We start from the raw sequence: 18474 nt of genomic DNA, 5'->3' as shown, positions 1-18474 counted from the left end.
TTACAGAGGGCTGCTTACCCACCCATTCCCCTCCCCCGACACACACTCCAGGGCCTCTAATGTGGAAGCTGGACCGATTTTTCTGGTACCAGTAGGCAGTCACATCTTGCATAGTTCTAGGGGTCCAGGCAATGTCCTGTGTTCTCTCTGTCCATCATTAGTAGTAACATGAAACACAGTTTCCCCAGTTCCAGGGTATGGAATTTTATTCTCGTACTTGTGAAACAGATCCAAGGGTGCGGCAACAGGACTATGTGTTGGGGTGTGTGAGAGCAGGGCCCAAAGTAGCAGAGTGTTGTTATAGGATTGCCACTGAACCCAGCTCCAAACTGTGCCACTTGTCCCCCCCCTTGCCATATCCCCTTGGAAGCCTTCTCTCCCTCTTGCAGCCCCGCTCCCAGGTTCCCAGAGCTTCCATTGTGGTGCCTGGTGGATGGCCCTCTTGGACAGACTGCTCCCACTTTCAGGACAAGGCCCATTCTTAGGGAGTGAAGGCAAACCTCGCTGTTCCCCAATAGGAACAAGATTGACAAAGATTGAAGTGAGCTTAAACAGTATCCTTAAGGAAAACCAGAGGGTTTGCTTGAAAAACTAGAAGGGGAACAGACAGGCACCGAGAGGTTATTGTACTTAATGATCATGGGAAGGGTTTAGGGCTAGTTGTGTATGTAAGAGCCTCATGCATTTTAAGCTTCATGAAAGGGGGACACTTCTTTCCTTCCTGACCCCCTGAGTCCCCTCTCCCACTATTGGAGCAAAGCTATCCTCCACCCCCAACCAGCACACGTACAAAGCACAGTTATCCTTTGAACTACTGGGGGTGGGGTCGGTTGGGGGCACCAAAAATTTGCATATAACTTTTGACTCCCCCAAAACTTAGTTGCTAATAGCCTACTGTTGACTGGAAGCCTTACTGATAAACAGTTGGCTAACATATATTGCATATTATATGTAACATATACTGTATTCTTACAATAAAGTAAGCTAGAGAAAGGAAAATGTTATTTAGAAAATCATAAGGACGAGAAAATACATTTACAGTACTGTATTTATCTATACTATAAGTTTACACCATCTGTTTACGAGTCGTCTGTCAGCACCTACATCAATATTGTCATATGATACAAAACACTGTAGATGTTATGTGTATTACTAACACTAGGCATCAAAAATGAAGAGATAATGTGAAAAAGAAGTTTGTATATATTTACTGGTATAATGATTCATGCATTGATAATGAAGAAGCAGCATTATGATTGCTTTATGGTAGCCTAGTGTAATTGATACGATGGCTTCCCAGTAGCCTAGCCTATGCACTAATGAATGAATCATTGTAAAATTTTTATGGCATATGGTGTCATATTCATAACACAGTGCTGGAAACATTGTTACATGTTTTTTAAAAACCACTTACCTGTGATGATAGGCTGATACATAGTGTCTCCAATTATGAGAGAGAGAAGCATACTGTACAGTAATGTAATTCTTTGAGAGCAGAGTTATAAAACAGTAAGAAAACTAACACATTATGAATTTTATACTATCACTCACCTCGTGCCTGTGTAAGGATAGGCTGTCCACTTCAATACAAGTCTTGCACACAATATTCTACATGTATATTTTTGTATATCTATTGAAAACCACATAAAAATGGACCCGTGTAGTTCAAACCATGTTGTTCAAGGGTCAACTGTATACATCGACCCCACAGTGATCAGACTAATTCATACACATGAGAAATGCTTGTACTCAGGACCTATTTTGATGATCAAAACTTACCTGTTCAGGGCTTCCCTGGTGGCGCAGTGATTGAGAGTCCGCCTGCCGATGCAGGGGACACGGGTTCGTGCCCCGGTCTGGGAAGATCCCACATGCCGCAGAGCGGCTGGGCCCGTGGGCCCGTGGGCCATGGCCGCTGAGCCTGCGCGTCCGGAGCCTGTGCTCCGCAACGCGAGAGGCCACAATAGCGGGAGGCCACAACAGGGAGAGGCCCGCGTACCGCAAAAAAACAAAAAACAAAAAAAAACTTACCTGTTCAATGTCTCATTCCCTCAGATCCTTGTGGATGACCGGCTTGCTGTTCTTGGATAAGCTAATTCAGGAGAAAATATAGTTGAGATAACATGGTACCCCTTACAAAGATATTTACTCTTAAAAAAAAAAAAGACTTCTAGCAAACAAATGGCTCAACACCAGTCCCTAACAGACTTCTCCCAGCCAGCCTCTCACCCTGAAAAACCTCCCCTCCTCCCTGTCTCTCCATATACAACTCCCCTGCCCTTCCCACTCAGCGTAAAGCTCACCTCCTTTAAGCCTTCCTTGACTGAGGCTGCCCACAGTCATGTTTTTTTCCACTTGACACACGCAGCACTAGAACAGAATCTGGCAGGAGGAAACAGAACCAAAACCAGAAGCAGAACAAAAGGAAGAGAACATTCTCAGTTCTCTCAGTTCTCTCAGAGAGGAGCCCAGCTCATTCCCTCATTTCACAGGTGAGGAAACAAAGACAGAAGTGACCAGCCCACGGCAAGTCAATGGCAGTATGGGGGCCATCAGAGTTGTTTCTGCCCAGCCTTCCCCTCTTTCGCCAGGAAGAGTCTCCTCTTCTTTTGGGGTACTGCTCACCCTACCATTCACCAAAAAGAGCTTTGATAGGAATTGCCAGTCAGGGTGCCTACCACTCCCAGTGGACATATGATCTCAAATGGGCCACTTAGCATCCTTCCCTGGAATTTTAAAAATCAGAATTAAGAAGCAGCAGCCTTCTCTGTCTGTGGGCTTATAAGCTGCCCTCAGCCATGGCTCCCCCCTCATTAAAAAAGCCAGTCTCAGAGGAATAAACACACACTCATTTGTTTGCTCATTCATTTATTCATGAAACAAACTATTTATTAAGGGCTTTCCATGTGCAAGACACTTCTGGGCCCTAGGAATAACATGTTGGGCAAAAACAGGCCCAACTGCTGTCCTTGTGGGGCTTACAAGTTTGCAGGGGAGACATTCCTTAAATAAACATGCAAGCAAAGTAAAACTCCTATTTTGACAAGTAGTGAGAAAAGGTAGTCTTCTGAGAATATACAATAGACTAGAGGGTTTTTTTGTGAGCACCACATCACTTTATTTCTTTGGTTTTCCAACTTCTCTCTTCGACAATGCAAATTCAGTCTCTTGCCTGCCACTGTGTGGTCCCTCACTGAGACGGGCACAGGCTCTGAGGAGAGGCTCAACAGAAAGACTAGGGTCTCCAAGAGCCATTCAGGCTAGCTGAGAACTGCAGGGTCCACAGCTGATAAGCCAGTGTGTACACTGCGCAAAGCAGCCAAGGGGACAAGTGGGCTGAAATCCCATCTAGAGTCTTCTCACCAAGCCATGAGGCCTGGTGTGAAGCTGTATGTGCCCAGAGGAAGGGGGACCCTATTCTTCACACCCTGACGCTGTCCATGCAAAAGGGTCACCTTTTTCTAACTTGCCCCAAAGGCTTGAAGAGACCAGCCAGGTCTCTGGGTGAGATTCAGTCAGGGAGCTGAGTCAGGGGAGGGGAGGCTTTCCTGAGGAAGTGACTGGACACAAGAATAATGAGTAGCTGATAAACTAAGTGGGAGGGAAGAGCTCTCCAGACATAGCCAGTGCAGTGACCTTGTCTTGATGGCTATCTAGTCCCAATTGCTTCTGAAGCCTGGCAGATCCCCTCCCTTCTAGGGGATTGGTTTCATGACAACACATTCCCTCTTTGTAATTCAAATCAGGTTTCTATCACTTGCAACCAGGAGAGTCCTGGCTCAGAGCTAAGCTGATCCAGCTCTCCTTCCTCCCAAGTCCAGTGGGCCTCCCCACTCTGCCAGGCCCCACCCTCCTGTGGGAGAAACCTCTGCTCTGTATGGCCGCCTTACCTTCAGAACAGGAGCTTTGTCTTTGATGATCTAGCGCTGTCTCCGGCATGTAACAACAACTCAGTAAACATTTCATCTGCTGGTGATCGTTGTGTCCGCTGGGACTAGAAGAAGCGGCGAAGTATTAGAGGGCAGAGTAGATTTCTGTACTTTTCGCATCACCCACCAAGTTCCTCCATGGTTTCTGCTGGCCCTGAGCATACACAGTCTCCAGTTTATACTTATGTTACTAGATGGCTCTGATTTGTCTAGAATTTGGCTGTAGGTAGCCAGCGGGATTGATTTCACAAGGAAGAATCAACGGCTTTTATTCTGTCTCTGCGTGCTACATGCCAGTGGGCCACCTTTAAGAGGAAGCACAGTCCAGATCTGAAAGTCTATAGCCGAATGTTAAAGATGGTTTTCACTCTGTGCTTAATATTTGCTAGGGCCCTGTCTAGAGGTGTCGGGAAACTTGAAATCCTCCATGGTTGTATCAGCCGGGAACAGTCTGCTTTCCCACTTGGTCTTTGTATTATTCCTAAATTAAGGGCAATCACTCCTTGGTGCATATCCTTCCCTTCCAACTCCAGGATCTGAACAATTTCAGCTTCATGCTACATCTCATGCTCCTGCTGCTATTAGTTATGTTGTTTTTTTTTTTAAATAAAAAGCTGGTATTTGAGGCTTTGTGAGACTCATGTCCCCTTTTAATAAGTCAAATTCTAATGCCTTGAGCTGCACTCTGTTCTATGGAGGTTGCCGAATGAGCCAACGTTGGGAATAAGAATCATGGAATTATCTTGCTTTTTCGTCACTCTGTCTCAAGATCCAAGGGTTGAGGAACGGCAAGGTTGGTGTGGCTGAGGAGACTTCATATATGTCACGTTAGTTGGTGTCCCTCGTGCTTTTGTTTCACACCTCTGAACCAGGTTTTGGTATGCAGGAATCAGGAATACATCATCCTATTCTCGAATCTGGACCCTTGGTCTAAAAAAGCAATTTTCAATCTTTTGTTTTTTTTTGCCATGATACTCCTGAAAAATATGTTCCCATGAGCAACTTGTTCCCACAAACTTATTAAGATTAGGAGCGAGGCAATACATACGACAGATTTATATGTATTCACATGGTCCTAGCTAGGTCTTCCACTCAAGAAAGCACATCAGAACACAAGGGAGTGAAACTTATGTTAGTATAAAGATAACTGTTAGTCAATTCAACTAATCTTTTTAAAAAACAATACAGCCTACAGAATGGAGAGAGATTTTTGAATCCCACATCTGATAAGAGCTTGGTATCCAGAGTATATTTTTAAAAACTCTTATAACTCAACAACAAAAAGGCAATCAACCAAATTTTAAAATGGGCAAAGAATCTGAATAGACGTTTTTCCAAATAAGATATACAAATGACCAACAAGTGCATGAAGAGATGCTCCACATCATTAGTCATTAGGGAAATGCAAATCAAAGCCACCATGATATATCACTTTATATCCACTAGGATGGCTGTAGCAAAAAATAAATAAATAAAAACTGTGAGTGATGATGTGGGGAAATTGGAACCCTCACCTTTTTCTGGTGGAGGTGTAAAATGGTTCAGCCAGCCATGGCAGGAAATAGTTTGGCAGTTCCTCAAAAGTCTAAACATAGAATTATCACGTGAACCAACAATTCCACTCCTACGCATATACCTAAAATAAGCAGGTATACTTGTACACAAACAGCAGCACTATTCACGGTAGCAAAAAGGTGGAAACAACAACCCAGATGTCCATGGACAGATGAATGAATAAACAAATTGGGGTATACGCATACAGTGGAATATTCTTAGCCATTAAAAGGAATGAAGTACTGATACCTGCTACCACATGGATGAATCTTGGACACATTATGCTAAGTGAAAGAAGCCAGACACAAAAAGGCCACATATTGCATGATTCCATTTATGCAAAACACCCAGAATAGGTAAATCTATAGAGACAGAGTAGATCTGCATTTGCCAGGAGCTGGGGAGGGGTGGGGCGGGGGTGGGTGGAGGGATTGGGGAATAACTGCTTAAACGATACATGGTTTTACTGTTGGGTGATGAAAATGTTTCAGAACTAGAGAGAGGCAGTGGTTGCACAACACTGTGAATGAACTGAATGCCACTGAATCGTTCACTCTAAAATGTTTAATTTAATGTTATGTTAATTTCACCTCACTGAAAAGCATAATAAAGCATTCTAATTTAGGCATTTTATTATCAATAAGAAATAACCTAGTAACACAGCTTTGTCAAGACTCTGTAATCTGACATGCTCTACCATGACAATATCACTTCTATTTCTGTTTTCTTTAATTCTCAACCAAGCGTTCACCACTGTGTATCACATAAAAATCCATAGATTTTGGTGGGAAGGAGGGAGATGCAAGAGGGAAGAGATATGGGGATATACGTATATGCATAGCTGATTCACTTTGTTATGAAGCAGAAACTAACACACCTTTGTAAAGCAATTAGACTCCAGTAAAGATGTTAAAAAAGAAAATAGAAAAAATAAAAAGGAGTTGAAAGAGGTTAGCTCTTGGTAACAAAAATGTGTAGTAAATAAATCAAAGGATTGTTATTCATTAAAAAAATGCACAGATTTTTAGGGAGGTATGTACTTATACAGTTCATTGTGCTTCCTTTTCTATCAGCTGGCTTATTTTGAAGGGGACGTAACTCTTGATTTCTTTAGTTCAATTATCAATCCTGTTTAACCAAGTCTCAAAGATACCTATACGGTCTTATTTCCTTCCACATGTTAACATCTCAAGCTCACTTTATTTATCACCATGCCACTATGTTAGTGTTTCTCAAAAGTGAAATCTGTGGACCATTTGCATCAGAATCACCTAGCCCCAAATCCAGACCTACTTAATCACACTATCTGGGGGTGACCCCAGGAATCTGCATTTTTATTAAGCACCACTGCCAGATGCTTTTGTGTGTAGATACTTGGACCATTAGTTTTGTTCTCGATTTACCTTTAATAATTAATTTACTAATTCATTCAAACAAACATTTACTGAGTGCCCACGAGGGCACTATGCGAGATACTACAGTGAGAAAAGAAATGGAAACCACAGTTTGCAAAAAAACAAAAAACAACCTGTGTTGTGATTTGCAAAATAGATTAACTATGCCAGAATATAGTGTGTAACATAAACTATCTAAATTCAAATTATTTTAACACCTGCTCATTCGAACCCATATATCCCAATATAAGACCACAGTAACAATAACTCCACATGGGTTTATGTGTTCCAAAGACCACGGACAGTTCTAGCAACTTGCCAGATTTACAAATTTTGTCAATCCCTGACCTAAACCACCCTATGACTAATTGCAGCCCTCCAAACTCTACAAGTACCCTTCCCTAACTTCCCCCTTTGGACACCCTACCGAGACTCCAGAAAAGGTTGTTTTCCTTGCTCTGCAATTGCAGTAGACTCAGCTTGTATAAGCAGTAAGTTTCCCTGGTGCACTTTCTGTGGGACTTCAACAGCAGGTACAGATATAAAAGTTATTTTGCTCTATGAATGACTGTTTACCTACCTTACCGTTATTTTGCATTCCGTTGTATGTGACGCTATTCCTAGAATCTAAGTGTATGTTTCTGACATTTTCCTCTTTTTCTTTTTTTTAAATTTATTGAGGTTTGTTTTGTGGCCTAGCATGTGATCTATCCTGGAGAATATTTCATGTGCACTTGTAAAGAATGTGTATTCTACTCTTTGGGGATGGAAAGTTCTGTAGGTATTAAGTCCATCTGATCTAATGTGTCATTTAAGGCCAGTGTTTCTTTATTGATTTTCTGTCTGGATGATCTATCCATTGATGTAAGTGGTGTATTAAAGTCCCCTACTATTATTGTATTACTGTCAGTTTCTCCCTTCATGCCTGTTAATATTTTCTTTAGATATTTAGGTGCTTCTGTGTTAGGTGTGTATATGTTTATGAGTGTTACACCCTCTTCTTGGATTGACCCCTTTATCATTATTGCAGTGCCCTTCTTTGTCTTTTGTTATAGACTTTGTTTTAAAATCAATTTTACCTGATGTGAGTATTGCTACCTCGGCTTTCTTTTAGTTTCTGTTTGCGTGGAGTATCTTTCCATCCCTTCACTTTCAATCTCTCTGTGTCTTTCACTCTGAAGTGAGTCTCTTGTAGGCCATGTATAGATGAGTCTTGTTTTTTTAATCCATTTAGCCACTCTGTCTTTTGATTGGGGCGTTCAGTACATTTACATTTAAAGTGATTACTGATAGGTACATACTTAATGCCATTTTGTTACTTGCTTTCTGTTTGTTTTTGTGGTTCTTTTCTGTTCTTTTCTTCTTTTGGTCTCTTCCCTTGTAGTCTGATGATTTTCTTTAGTGTTATGTTTAGGTTCCTCTTTTGCTTTTTGTGTATCTATTGTAGGTTTTTGGTTTATTGTTACCATGAGATAGATAGATGGATAGGTAGGTAGATAGATAAATTTAAGATGATAGTTGTTTAAGACATTCTAAAAGCTCTATATTTTTCATCTCCCCCCACCCCATTTTACATTTTTGATGTCATATTTTACATCTTTTTGTGTCTCTCTTAACTATTTATCGTAACTATAGTTGATTTTACAACTTTTAACCTTGATAGTAGCTTTTTAAGTTATTGATCCACTGCCTTTACTATAAATTTGCCTTTACCAGTGAGATTTTTTTTTCCTTCATATATTTTCTTATTTCTTGTTATGGCCTTTCCTTTTTCACTTAAAGATGGCCCTTTAACATTTCTTATAAGGTCAGTTTAGCGGTGATGGACTGTTTTCTTGTTTGCTGGCCTAGGAAACTCTTTATCTCTCCTTCAGTTCTGAATGATAACCTTGTTGGGTAGAGTATCCTTGGTTGTAGATTTTTTCCTTTCAGCACTTTAAATATATCATGCTACTCCCTTCTGGCCTACAAAAGTTTCTGTTGAAAAAATCTTATGGGAGTTCCCTTGTATGTGACTCTTTGCTTTTCTCTTGCTGTCTTAAAATTTTCTCTTTAACTTGTGCCATTTTAATTATGATATGTCCTGATGTGGACCTCTTTGTCCTCAATTTGTTTGGGACTCTCTGTGCTTTCTGGACCTGAATATCTGCTTCTTTCCACAGGTTTGGGAATTTTTTAGCCATTATTTAATCAGATACATTTTCTGCCACCCTCTTTCTTTCTTCTCCTTCTGGGACCCCTATAATGTGAATGTTAGTATGCTTGGTGTTGTCCTAGAGGTCCCTTAAACTATCCTTGTTTTTTTAAATTCTTTTTTCTCTTCTGACTGGGTGATTTCCACTATTCTGTGTTATGCATTCTTCTATATCACCTAGTCTGTTGTTGATTCCCTCTAGTGCGTTTTTCATTTTGGTTATTGTATTCTTCAGCTCTGATTGGTTCTTTTTTCTATTTTGTAATTCTTTGTTGAAGTTATCACTGTGTTCCTCCATTCATCTCTGGAGTTTGTTGAGCATTTTTATGACTGTTGCTTTGAACTCTTTATCAGGTAAATTACTCATTTTCCATTTCATGAGGGTTTTTTCCTGTGGTTTCATCTTGTTCTTTCATTTGGAACATATTCCTCTGTCTTCTCATTTTGTTTGACTTTCTGTGTTTGTCTCTATGAATTAGGCAAAACAGTTACCTCTCCCAGTCTTAAAGGCATGTCCTTGTGTAGGAACGTCCCTTTGCAGATTGAATGTGCCAGTGGCTTTGATGGGAGGGCTGGACCTCAAGTGGGCACAGGACAAGGCTTCTCCTGGGGCATGTTGGGGGTCACCACCTTGGTGGGTGGGGCTGTAGCCAGAGCCTGGTGCTGACAGGGACTCCTCCTGGGACCCACTGAGGGCTGCTCTATACCTTGGCAACAGTATAGGGGCAGTTATTTCAAGATTCAAGGTGCTGAAGCAACAACTCACAATCCCACAGTCTTAAGCCATTTGAAACCTCTCTGGATCCTGTGGCGACAAGGGCTGTGGTTTCTGAAATGGTGCCCGTGTGTCTCTTGATATTGACTTTGCCTCCTTCATCCTGTTCAGGATCTGGAGGATATGTTCAGTCAGAAGATTCCACCTTTTCTCAGCCTTGGACATTTTTCTTTCTATTATTTCTTTGATTATTTCTTCCCCTCTAGTTGGTTCTTTCCTCTGCCACCTTCAACACATACTTTCCTCATCACCGTCCAAGACGGCTGCTTTAACTTTCACCTCCCATTCCAGCCACAGAAAGGAGAAGAGGCATGCCCTCCCTTTAAGGACACTGCCTGGAAGTCTCACACACTAATTCCTCTTATATACTATTGCCAGAAACTTAGGCCCATGATTATTCATAGCTGCAAGAGAGGTTGGGAAATGTAGCCATTTTTTCCTCAATGTCCATGTGCCCGGCTAAAATGTGGAGGTTCTTACAGAGCACAGAGGAAAAGAAGTATCAGGAGACAACTAGCAGACCCTGCCACAAGGGCGTGTCTCAACTGTGATCTGTATCACCAGGAAATCTGTTACTGATAAAGTACTCAAAATTACTAATGACTTATTTCTAAAACGGGAGTAGATTCAAGATCATCTCTGTATTAACACTTTTTCTCTCTCCCTCATATTTTGATAAGTTTTCTTGAGAGGTACTGTTAAATTCCACAGTAGGGAATTGAGTAAAACACAGTCTTATCAATGCCTCGGTCTGCTGTGAATTACTGCTGCTAATAGTTGTGGCATGTTTTAGTCTTTCCCAACCTTTGTGGTTTTGTCAAATGTGAATATATTAATGAGAAAGTGTCATGCATTTATCTTAATGGCAATCATCTTGGCTTTCATGAAGGGAAAAAGGTTAAGAAATATTACACCAAATGAGCTCTAAAGTGCTAATCAGCTCTAAAACCTCTGTGATTCAGGGCATATAAAATCTACTGTGCGTGGACCCCTTGCAATAGAATCACGTGGGAAGCTTGTTAACAATACAGATTCTTAGGCCTGCCTCAAACGGATAGAATAAAAATCTCTGGGGATGAGGCCCAGAAATGTGCCAATTGCACAAGCTCTCCAGGTGATTCTTATGAACACAAAAGGTTCGGCACATTTCCCGGGTCTTGCAGAGAAAACCTTTGGCTAATACTTTTCATCATCTCCCACAAACTAACCCAGCTGTGTCTGGCTGCCAGGCTGAAGCATGCACAGCTTGAGTCAGAGGCTACTCGCTCTAGAGGATAATCAGTAATGGGTTTTACTAGCTGTTCCTCACAACAGCGTGATGTTGAACTGCTACGGTCTGTAGCATCACTGACACTGCTATTCTTTGCAGCTTGGAATGTCAATGGAAAATTACATACAACTCTCAGAAAGGGTAACTCTGTTGAATAAACTCATTTACTGCCCTCTCCATCTGTCTGTATTGGCACGGTGTCACAAAGTGTAATATACAAGCTTATAGTCTGTAGACCGTAAGAGATTTTTTTTTTTAGCTTCCATACATATGCTGATGTGTTTGGGGACTAATAGATCTACCAGAGCAGGAAGAAGAACTTACACTGCTGATGCTGTGGCATCCACAGCTATATGGGAAAAGAGGAACCAAGCATCTATTTTGTGCTCAAGGTTCACTACATGCTTCTGGTATACACGAGCTTACTTAACTCTCCTCAACAGTCCTGTGAGATAAAACATCTCATTTTCCAGAGTGATTAAGTAACCTGTTTAAATTCACCTAGAAAGTACAATAAGAGGCTAAATGATACCTCCCCCCCGATCCCAGGGTTAATTAGCAAAATAGAAAAAAAAGGGAAGAGTATGTTCTTGAGTCAGCAGGTTTCCATCACTGCATCGTCTTCCAGCATTTTTATTTGAGCATCCCATCAGTAAAAACGTCTGAGTGCATCTCCCATGTGTATTTATTTATAAACATATACACTAAAAACCAGTTTGCTCTTCAAAGTCTCCTGGTTATCAGAACCACCTAGAGAGCTTTTTCAAGCACAGCCCATGGGGTCCCAACCCCAGAGCAGCAGAGATTCAGTAGGTTTGAGATGGGACCCAGGGATTTGTATTTCTGACAGGCTTCCAGGTGACAGCGATGCTGCCTGTGCTGGACCTCACTTTCAATAGCATTGCTATAAACATATCCCCCAAATCAAGATTTAAAACACTAGAATACTATGGAATAAAATAGTAATTCTAATTAATATTTTTCCTGCACCCCAGGAGCGAAAGATCCCATTTTGCAAACCACGGCACTCATCTGAGCCACAGTGGCTTTCCTTGCCAGAGAGGCAAGCTTGGTGGTACTTCATAAATCACAGAAATTTCCCAAGCCTCAGACATTGTGGATAAAGGATATAATAAAGGCACACATCAGATGGGCACAGCTCATGGTCCCACTAATATTCCCAGGTAGTGCTCAAGCACTCTGCCTTTCATTTTCAGCTAACTCTACTCCTATCATCTTTCCTCTGCTTTAATTTTTTTTTTCCTTTGTGATAACAGCCACCATTGCTTTTAGGTAATGCAATCTAGCTCTCCTGTTGTTCCTTTTATGGAAATTCTAGCCACTGCAAGTACATGTGGTACTTGATATCCACAAAGCAAAAATGTTCCGAGTGAAGGATGCTTTGATTGAACTTTAATTTTGCTGTTACTTTGAAGTCCTGGGCTACGGGTATGCAATACGCTGTTCAGCAGGGTTACATTCAGGTGTACTTGGAAGGGAATTTTTCCCTGCTTACATCTGATGTAGATTTCCAAAGTGCTTTTGTAGATTTCTTTAGTGCTTTTGCTGTCTGGTAAAAAATAGGGCAGGTTTCTTTTCAGTAAATAAAACAAATTCCAGCACTTTGGAAGAGGAGAGAGGAGGTATTTGCAAAGACTTGGTGCACAAATTTAAATCTAAAGGATCCTATAGCAGTAGGCTATAGTAGCCATAGCAATAGGCTATAATTATAAATAAAATATTACATAATAATATAAAATAATATTGGATAATATAACAATAGGCTCTGCTATAATAAGAAAAAAAGGAGAGGGTTAGTATAGCCATTGCTTCACTGAGAGAGGAAAAGAAGCATCTTTTGACATTTTAAGATAAAGAAAAGTGAAAGCATAGCTTATTAGTAAAGACAAAGTGCCTTCTACCAGAGAGAACCCCAGGATTTCCTGTGACCAAATCTGAGCAATAGAGCAAATGTCATGTACTGGGCGGTGCTTTTCAAAAAAGCCATTTATACTGTACAGGAAAACTGCTGTGAAGCATGCTCTGGCTTTTGTTAAGCAATGTCTCGATTTAAAGCCAGATTCCAGAGGACTGATTTTTTTTTTTTTTTGCGGTACGCGGGCCTCTCACTGTTGTGGCCTCTCCCGTTGCGGAGCACAGGCTCCGGACGCGCAGGCTCAGCGGCCATGGCTCACGGGCCCAGCCGCTCCGCAGCATGTGGGATCTTCCCGGACCGGGGCACGAACCCGTGTCCCCTGCATCGGCAGGCGGACTCTCAACCACTGCACCACCAGGGAAGCCCCAGGGGACTGATTCTTAATGGTCAATGAAATAGCTCATACTTATTTCCTTGTCCCCCAGCTATTTGTTTCCTAATTTCCCACCCACATTAATCTCAGATAAATGGTGCTTCTTGCATGAGTGAAGCCCCTTGCTTGCTGAGAACTCAAGGTAATGGAACCAGCAGCCAATGCTAAGGGCAGCATCTGGCGCTACTAAATAGAATTATCCCGACCCCCATTTCTTACAGAAAAACTTCCACCTTTTCCCTCTTGGCCCTTGCCTCATTCCTGCCTCGGGAAGAAAACAGGTCAAATGGGAAAAAAGAGCCACTGGGCACAGGTACCATCAGAAACACAGACACTTAAGGGCTTGTCTGAGCCCTCAAATGCCCTGAATTCCCCCAATAAATTTTAAAAGCTAAGAAGCCAGAAGAAGGGGGGGAGGGGGAGGGGGAGGGGAAGGGGAGGGGAGGATGAGGGGAGGGGGAGGGGAGGATGAGGGGAGGGGGAGGGGAGGATGAGGGGAGGGGAGGGGGAGGGGAGGGGAGGGGGAGGGTGGAGGAGAAGAAGCACTGTTGCATATTATGTTCTTCAGAAGATATTTATCTGAGCCCAGCAAGGTCTCCAGCAATATAGGTATACTGGCCTTGGAATCAGCAGTCCTGGGCAGTGTCCCACCTTTCCCACCTACTAGATATGCCCTTCTGGGCAAGTCAACTCAATTAGCCTGAGTATTAGTTTCCTTATCTAGAAAATGCAAAGAACACCTCCTGAAATCTAGCTGTGGCAGACTAAAGATGGTCACATACGTTTCGATACCTGTCCTATTGAGAGGTGGGGACCTGGTCCCCTGTCCTTGAATTGAGCAACTACTTTGATGGATAGGATACGGCAGAAGTGACTGTTCCATCTGAGCCTATGTCTTAGTCTTCTGGACGCTTCCATATTCTGACTGTTCCATCTGAGCCTATGTCTTAGTCTTCTGGAAGCTTCCATATTCTAACTCCTGGAATTCTAACTCCTGGAATACTCACTTGGGAGCCCTGAGCCACCATATACAAAGTCTAACTACCCAAGAGCATAGAGAAGACAACTAAGGGACTCAGATGAGTCCTCCTCTCCAGCCTTCCTCATCAAGACACAGTCACATGAGTAAAGCCAGCTAGGACCCTCTGGTCCACCCAGCCACCATCCACATGCCAGCAAGTGACCCAGGCAATGCCACATGGAACAGAAGGATTGCCCCGCCGAGTGCTGCCCAAATTTCTAGCCCACTGTAAAAAATTAATAAACAAACCTCAATTAAATAAAGTCAGGAGACCAGAAGGGAGAGCTGTCACACCCCGTGATGATAGCAGAGCCCAACAGGAAGAAGAAGGACAACTCTTCTTTCCTGGCAAGGACTCAGCCTTGGACTCTTTGTTTACTGTAGCCCTCCCAAGTTCCTTTTCTCTGCTATACCAGTGGTCTCCTTCCCGTGCCTTATTGGGACTTGCACGTGGCTTGTCGTGGTCACAGACACCAAACTGCAATCCTCTGCTAATCCAGAATAAACCCATCTTTGCTGGAGAAATATCTGGCAGTCTATTTGTTTTAGGTCAACACCACAAAATCATGAGACATGTTTATTATACAATAATAATCAGGACATCAGCTAAAAAAGATGACTATGATGATCAAAAAGAAATTGTAAATGCAAAAGGACTTGCAGACTACAAAGCAACATGTTTTGTCAATATTAAAGAACAGATAGTCTCTGAACACAGGTGTTTACAATGATTAATTTTTGTGACATTTGCCATTACTGTTTAGGGATGCAAAGTCACTTGCCATCAGGAATCTGTGATAGAAATGAACAGAAATACATTCAACTTCTAGTTCTTTACTGTGATGGGCTCCAGGGCTTTGTGAGTAAGGGATATTAATGTTATCTCCAGCTGGGAAAGAGTATGTCATCAGGTTTGAAGTTATTTATTTCATTAAGGAATTTGGGGAAATGATTTCTTTTCCTATGACTCTATTCACCTGAAAGTATTTTGAAGCAGTAATCTCAGTTAACCAGAATATTCAAAGAACATGGTACTCTAATTACCTGAAAATTTCATCAGTGCTTCTTGTTGATCTTTCTAAAATGCTATAATAACTTTGTTTAAGTATGTTGTTTGGGAAATCCAAACTCTTGAAAAAATTGTGAAAAGTTAATTTATTAAAAAGTTAGTTTATAAGTTGAGTGTTTGAAACTTAGAATGCATTTTCCCATTGAAATAATGCTATAAATGATAAGATTCCAAGACTCAGAGCTAACAGAATTCCAAATGTGCTACAATACTGCATAATTATACATTTTAAGGTTTAAAACAATTCCTACAACAATTCCATGCTGTGAACTTTTTTTTTTTAAAGCCTCAGAAGATATACTCAACCTGATCAAACCCTTTTCAGTCAGATCTAGGGAGCTCCCCAGGACATCAGAGCCCAGTAGGATGGCAGTCTTACAAGGGCAGAGGCTGCGTCCCTGTTCTCTGTGTGTGTCCAGGTCTCAGCACAGTGCTTAGTCCTCAATTGCTTGCTGTCATCCCCGAAGCAGCACAGCACAGTGACTAAGACGTGCTTCAAGTCAGAAGAGACCTGGCTTTGATTCTGCCCTGCTTCTTGCTAGTGGCAACTGTGGGCAAAGCTTAGCATCTCTGAGCCTCAGTTCTTCAACAATAAAATAAGAATCAAGAGTGCCTACCACATGGAGCTCCTACAAAACTTCAGTGGAACATTTTATGTAAAGACATGGTATCATGCCTGATACACAGTTAGGGCTCAAAACGTGGCAGCAATCATTATTACTGTTCCTGAACCCAGACTTATTCCATGTGTGGCTCCCAGAGCATCTACTGCCCAATTCGGCAGTTCTGGGGTGTGCGGGGTGGGGGGAGGAGGATGTACAAAAAGAATTTGTGACAATTTATATTTCTTCTTACCCCCAAGATACTGGAGATAAATTAAGCTTTACTTACATTTAACATATGGATTAATAGTAGTACATGTATGTCAGTTATAAGTAAATATGTTGACAGTGCATGCTCATTTTTTTTTTTTTTTTTACTATTAGGGCTGCGTACATCAAAAAATTTGGAGAGCATTGACCTAATTCTTCAAATAAGTCACTGGATCTGAAGCGGGGCAGATAAGTCACTGGATCTGAAGCGGGGCAAATAAGTCATTGGATCTGAAGCGGGGCAAATAAGTCACTGGATCTGAAGCGGGGCAGATAAGTCACTGGACCTGAAGCCGGGCAGAGGTGGACATTTGCCTCAAAGAAGGAGCCCAGCGGTGAGCAGAGGGAGCTGAATGTCCTTGATGACAAGAAAGATCTTGAGTCTCTATCTTCCAGCCTCCAGCGAAGACAAAGGGTCTGCCTCCTTATGAAGGGAATGACCTTGGAGGAGTAGGAGAGGGAGGGAGAGGAAGAGAGGAAGGGAAGAACTCTAACAGCCAACCAGCCAGCCAGGCAAAGCATCAGTGACAAAGTTAGCCAGCGAGTGGGCTTGGGGTCCCTTTGGTCCGAGCATCTCACAAAATAGGAGGAAGCAGAGTTTCCACGGAGCTGCTGACAGCAGGGTGATCAAAGTGAAGGGAAGAAATGAGGTCAAAAAGGTGGTTCAGAAAGCAATCTCCTCCACCGGAGATAAGGGCCCTCTACTGGTGCCGTGGGGAAGGGGGAAAGGAAGGAGAAGCAGAAGTAGAGGTTCAGCGTCTGCCCCTATAGGGTGGTGAGTGAGTCCAGGGCTGGGGCACCATCTGTGATGAGAGACGTGTGTAAGACAGACAGACATAACTCAGTTTGGAGCATCAGTTTTTATGGTGTAGAAGCATGACTGTATCAGATCCTCATGATATACCCTGGAAATGTTTCCCACCCACCCACCCTGCCAAATTTTATGAGGCAATACTGTAGGGAATGTAGAATTCTGGACCAGGGAGTCAAGAAAACGGTGTTCTTGTTTCAGCTTTTCTGTTATTCAGCTACGTCCTTGTGTAGGCACCTAGCTTCTGAATTCATTTTGTCATCTGCAGAACAAGAGAGCTAATTTACATGATCTCTAGATTCCCTTCCAGCCCTGTGATTATGAATTTCAGGATTCTGAAAGGGGCATATTCTCTGAGGAATTGCCTCTTATGCCTACACATTGAGGGCAGAGAAAAGCTATAGTTTATTAAGGGTGTCTGGTTATTTGCATTATCAATCAATGCTTGACTAGGTGGTTCCCATTCTAGAGTCTTCTTTAATGTCTTTACTCTGAAATTACTTGACTATGTTTCTGCTCCTATGAGCTGCTCACATAATGAAGGCAGCTCATGGCATTAACTCAGAGCTTCTTGGTACGGATTAAAGTGATCTAACTAAGAGAGAAAGTGGGAGAGAGATTGTATTATTAGCTCATAAGAAGCTATGGCTAAAATAATCAGATGCTTCCCAAATACACTGAAATCAAAATAACTACTGACCCAACTGTATAAAATAAGATAAATTCACCACTCCACCATACAGCAGATCAGCACTCTCCTTTTTTCTTGTCTCTTCCATTGTCCCCAGAATCCATATAATCATTTTTAAAGTGTACTAGTATTCAAACAACAAATGAGAAATGAATGGAAATCAAGAGGACACATCTCTGAATTGTCAGATTCCACTAAGTAGAAAATTGGTTGGAGAGCAAGCAGGGAAGAAAGGAGAGCCTGGTCTCCAGAATGGAGGAGACATTGGCTGTGAAGAATATGTCCACTATAAGAAAAGGGAACCCTCTTGCAGTGTTGGTGGGAATGTAAATTGATACAGCCACTGTGGAGAACAGTATGGAGGTTCCTTAAAAAACTACAAATAGAACTACCATATAACCCAGCAATCCCACTACTGGGCATATACCCTAAGAAAACCATAATTCAAAAAGAGTCATGCACCAAAATGTTCATTGCAGCTCTATTTACAATAGCCCGGAGATGGAAACAACCTAAGTGCCCATCATTGGATGAATGGATAAAGAAGATGTGGCACATATATACAATGGAATATTACTCAGCCAT

Source organism: Leucopleurus acutus, assembly GCF_964270905.1.
Source record: "Leucopleurus acutus genome assembly, chromosome: 4".
NCBI classification, from domain to species: Eukaryota; Metazoa; Chordata; class Mammalia; order Artiodactyla; family Delphinidae; genus Leucopleurus; species Leucopleurus acutus.
This window is presented reverse-complemented; position numbering follows the sequence as displayed.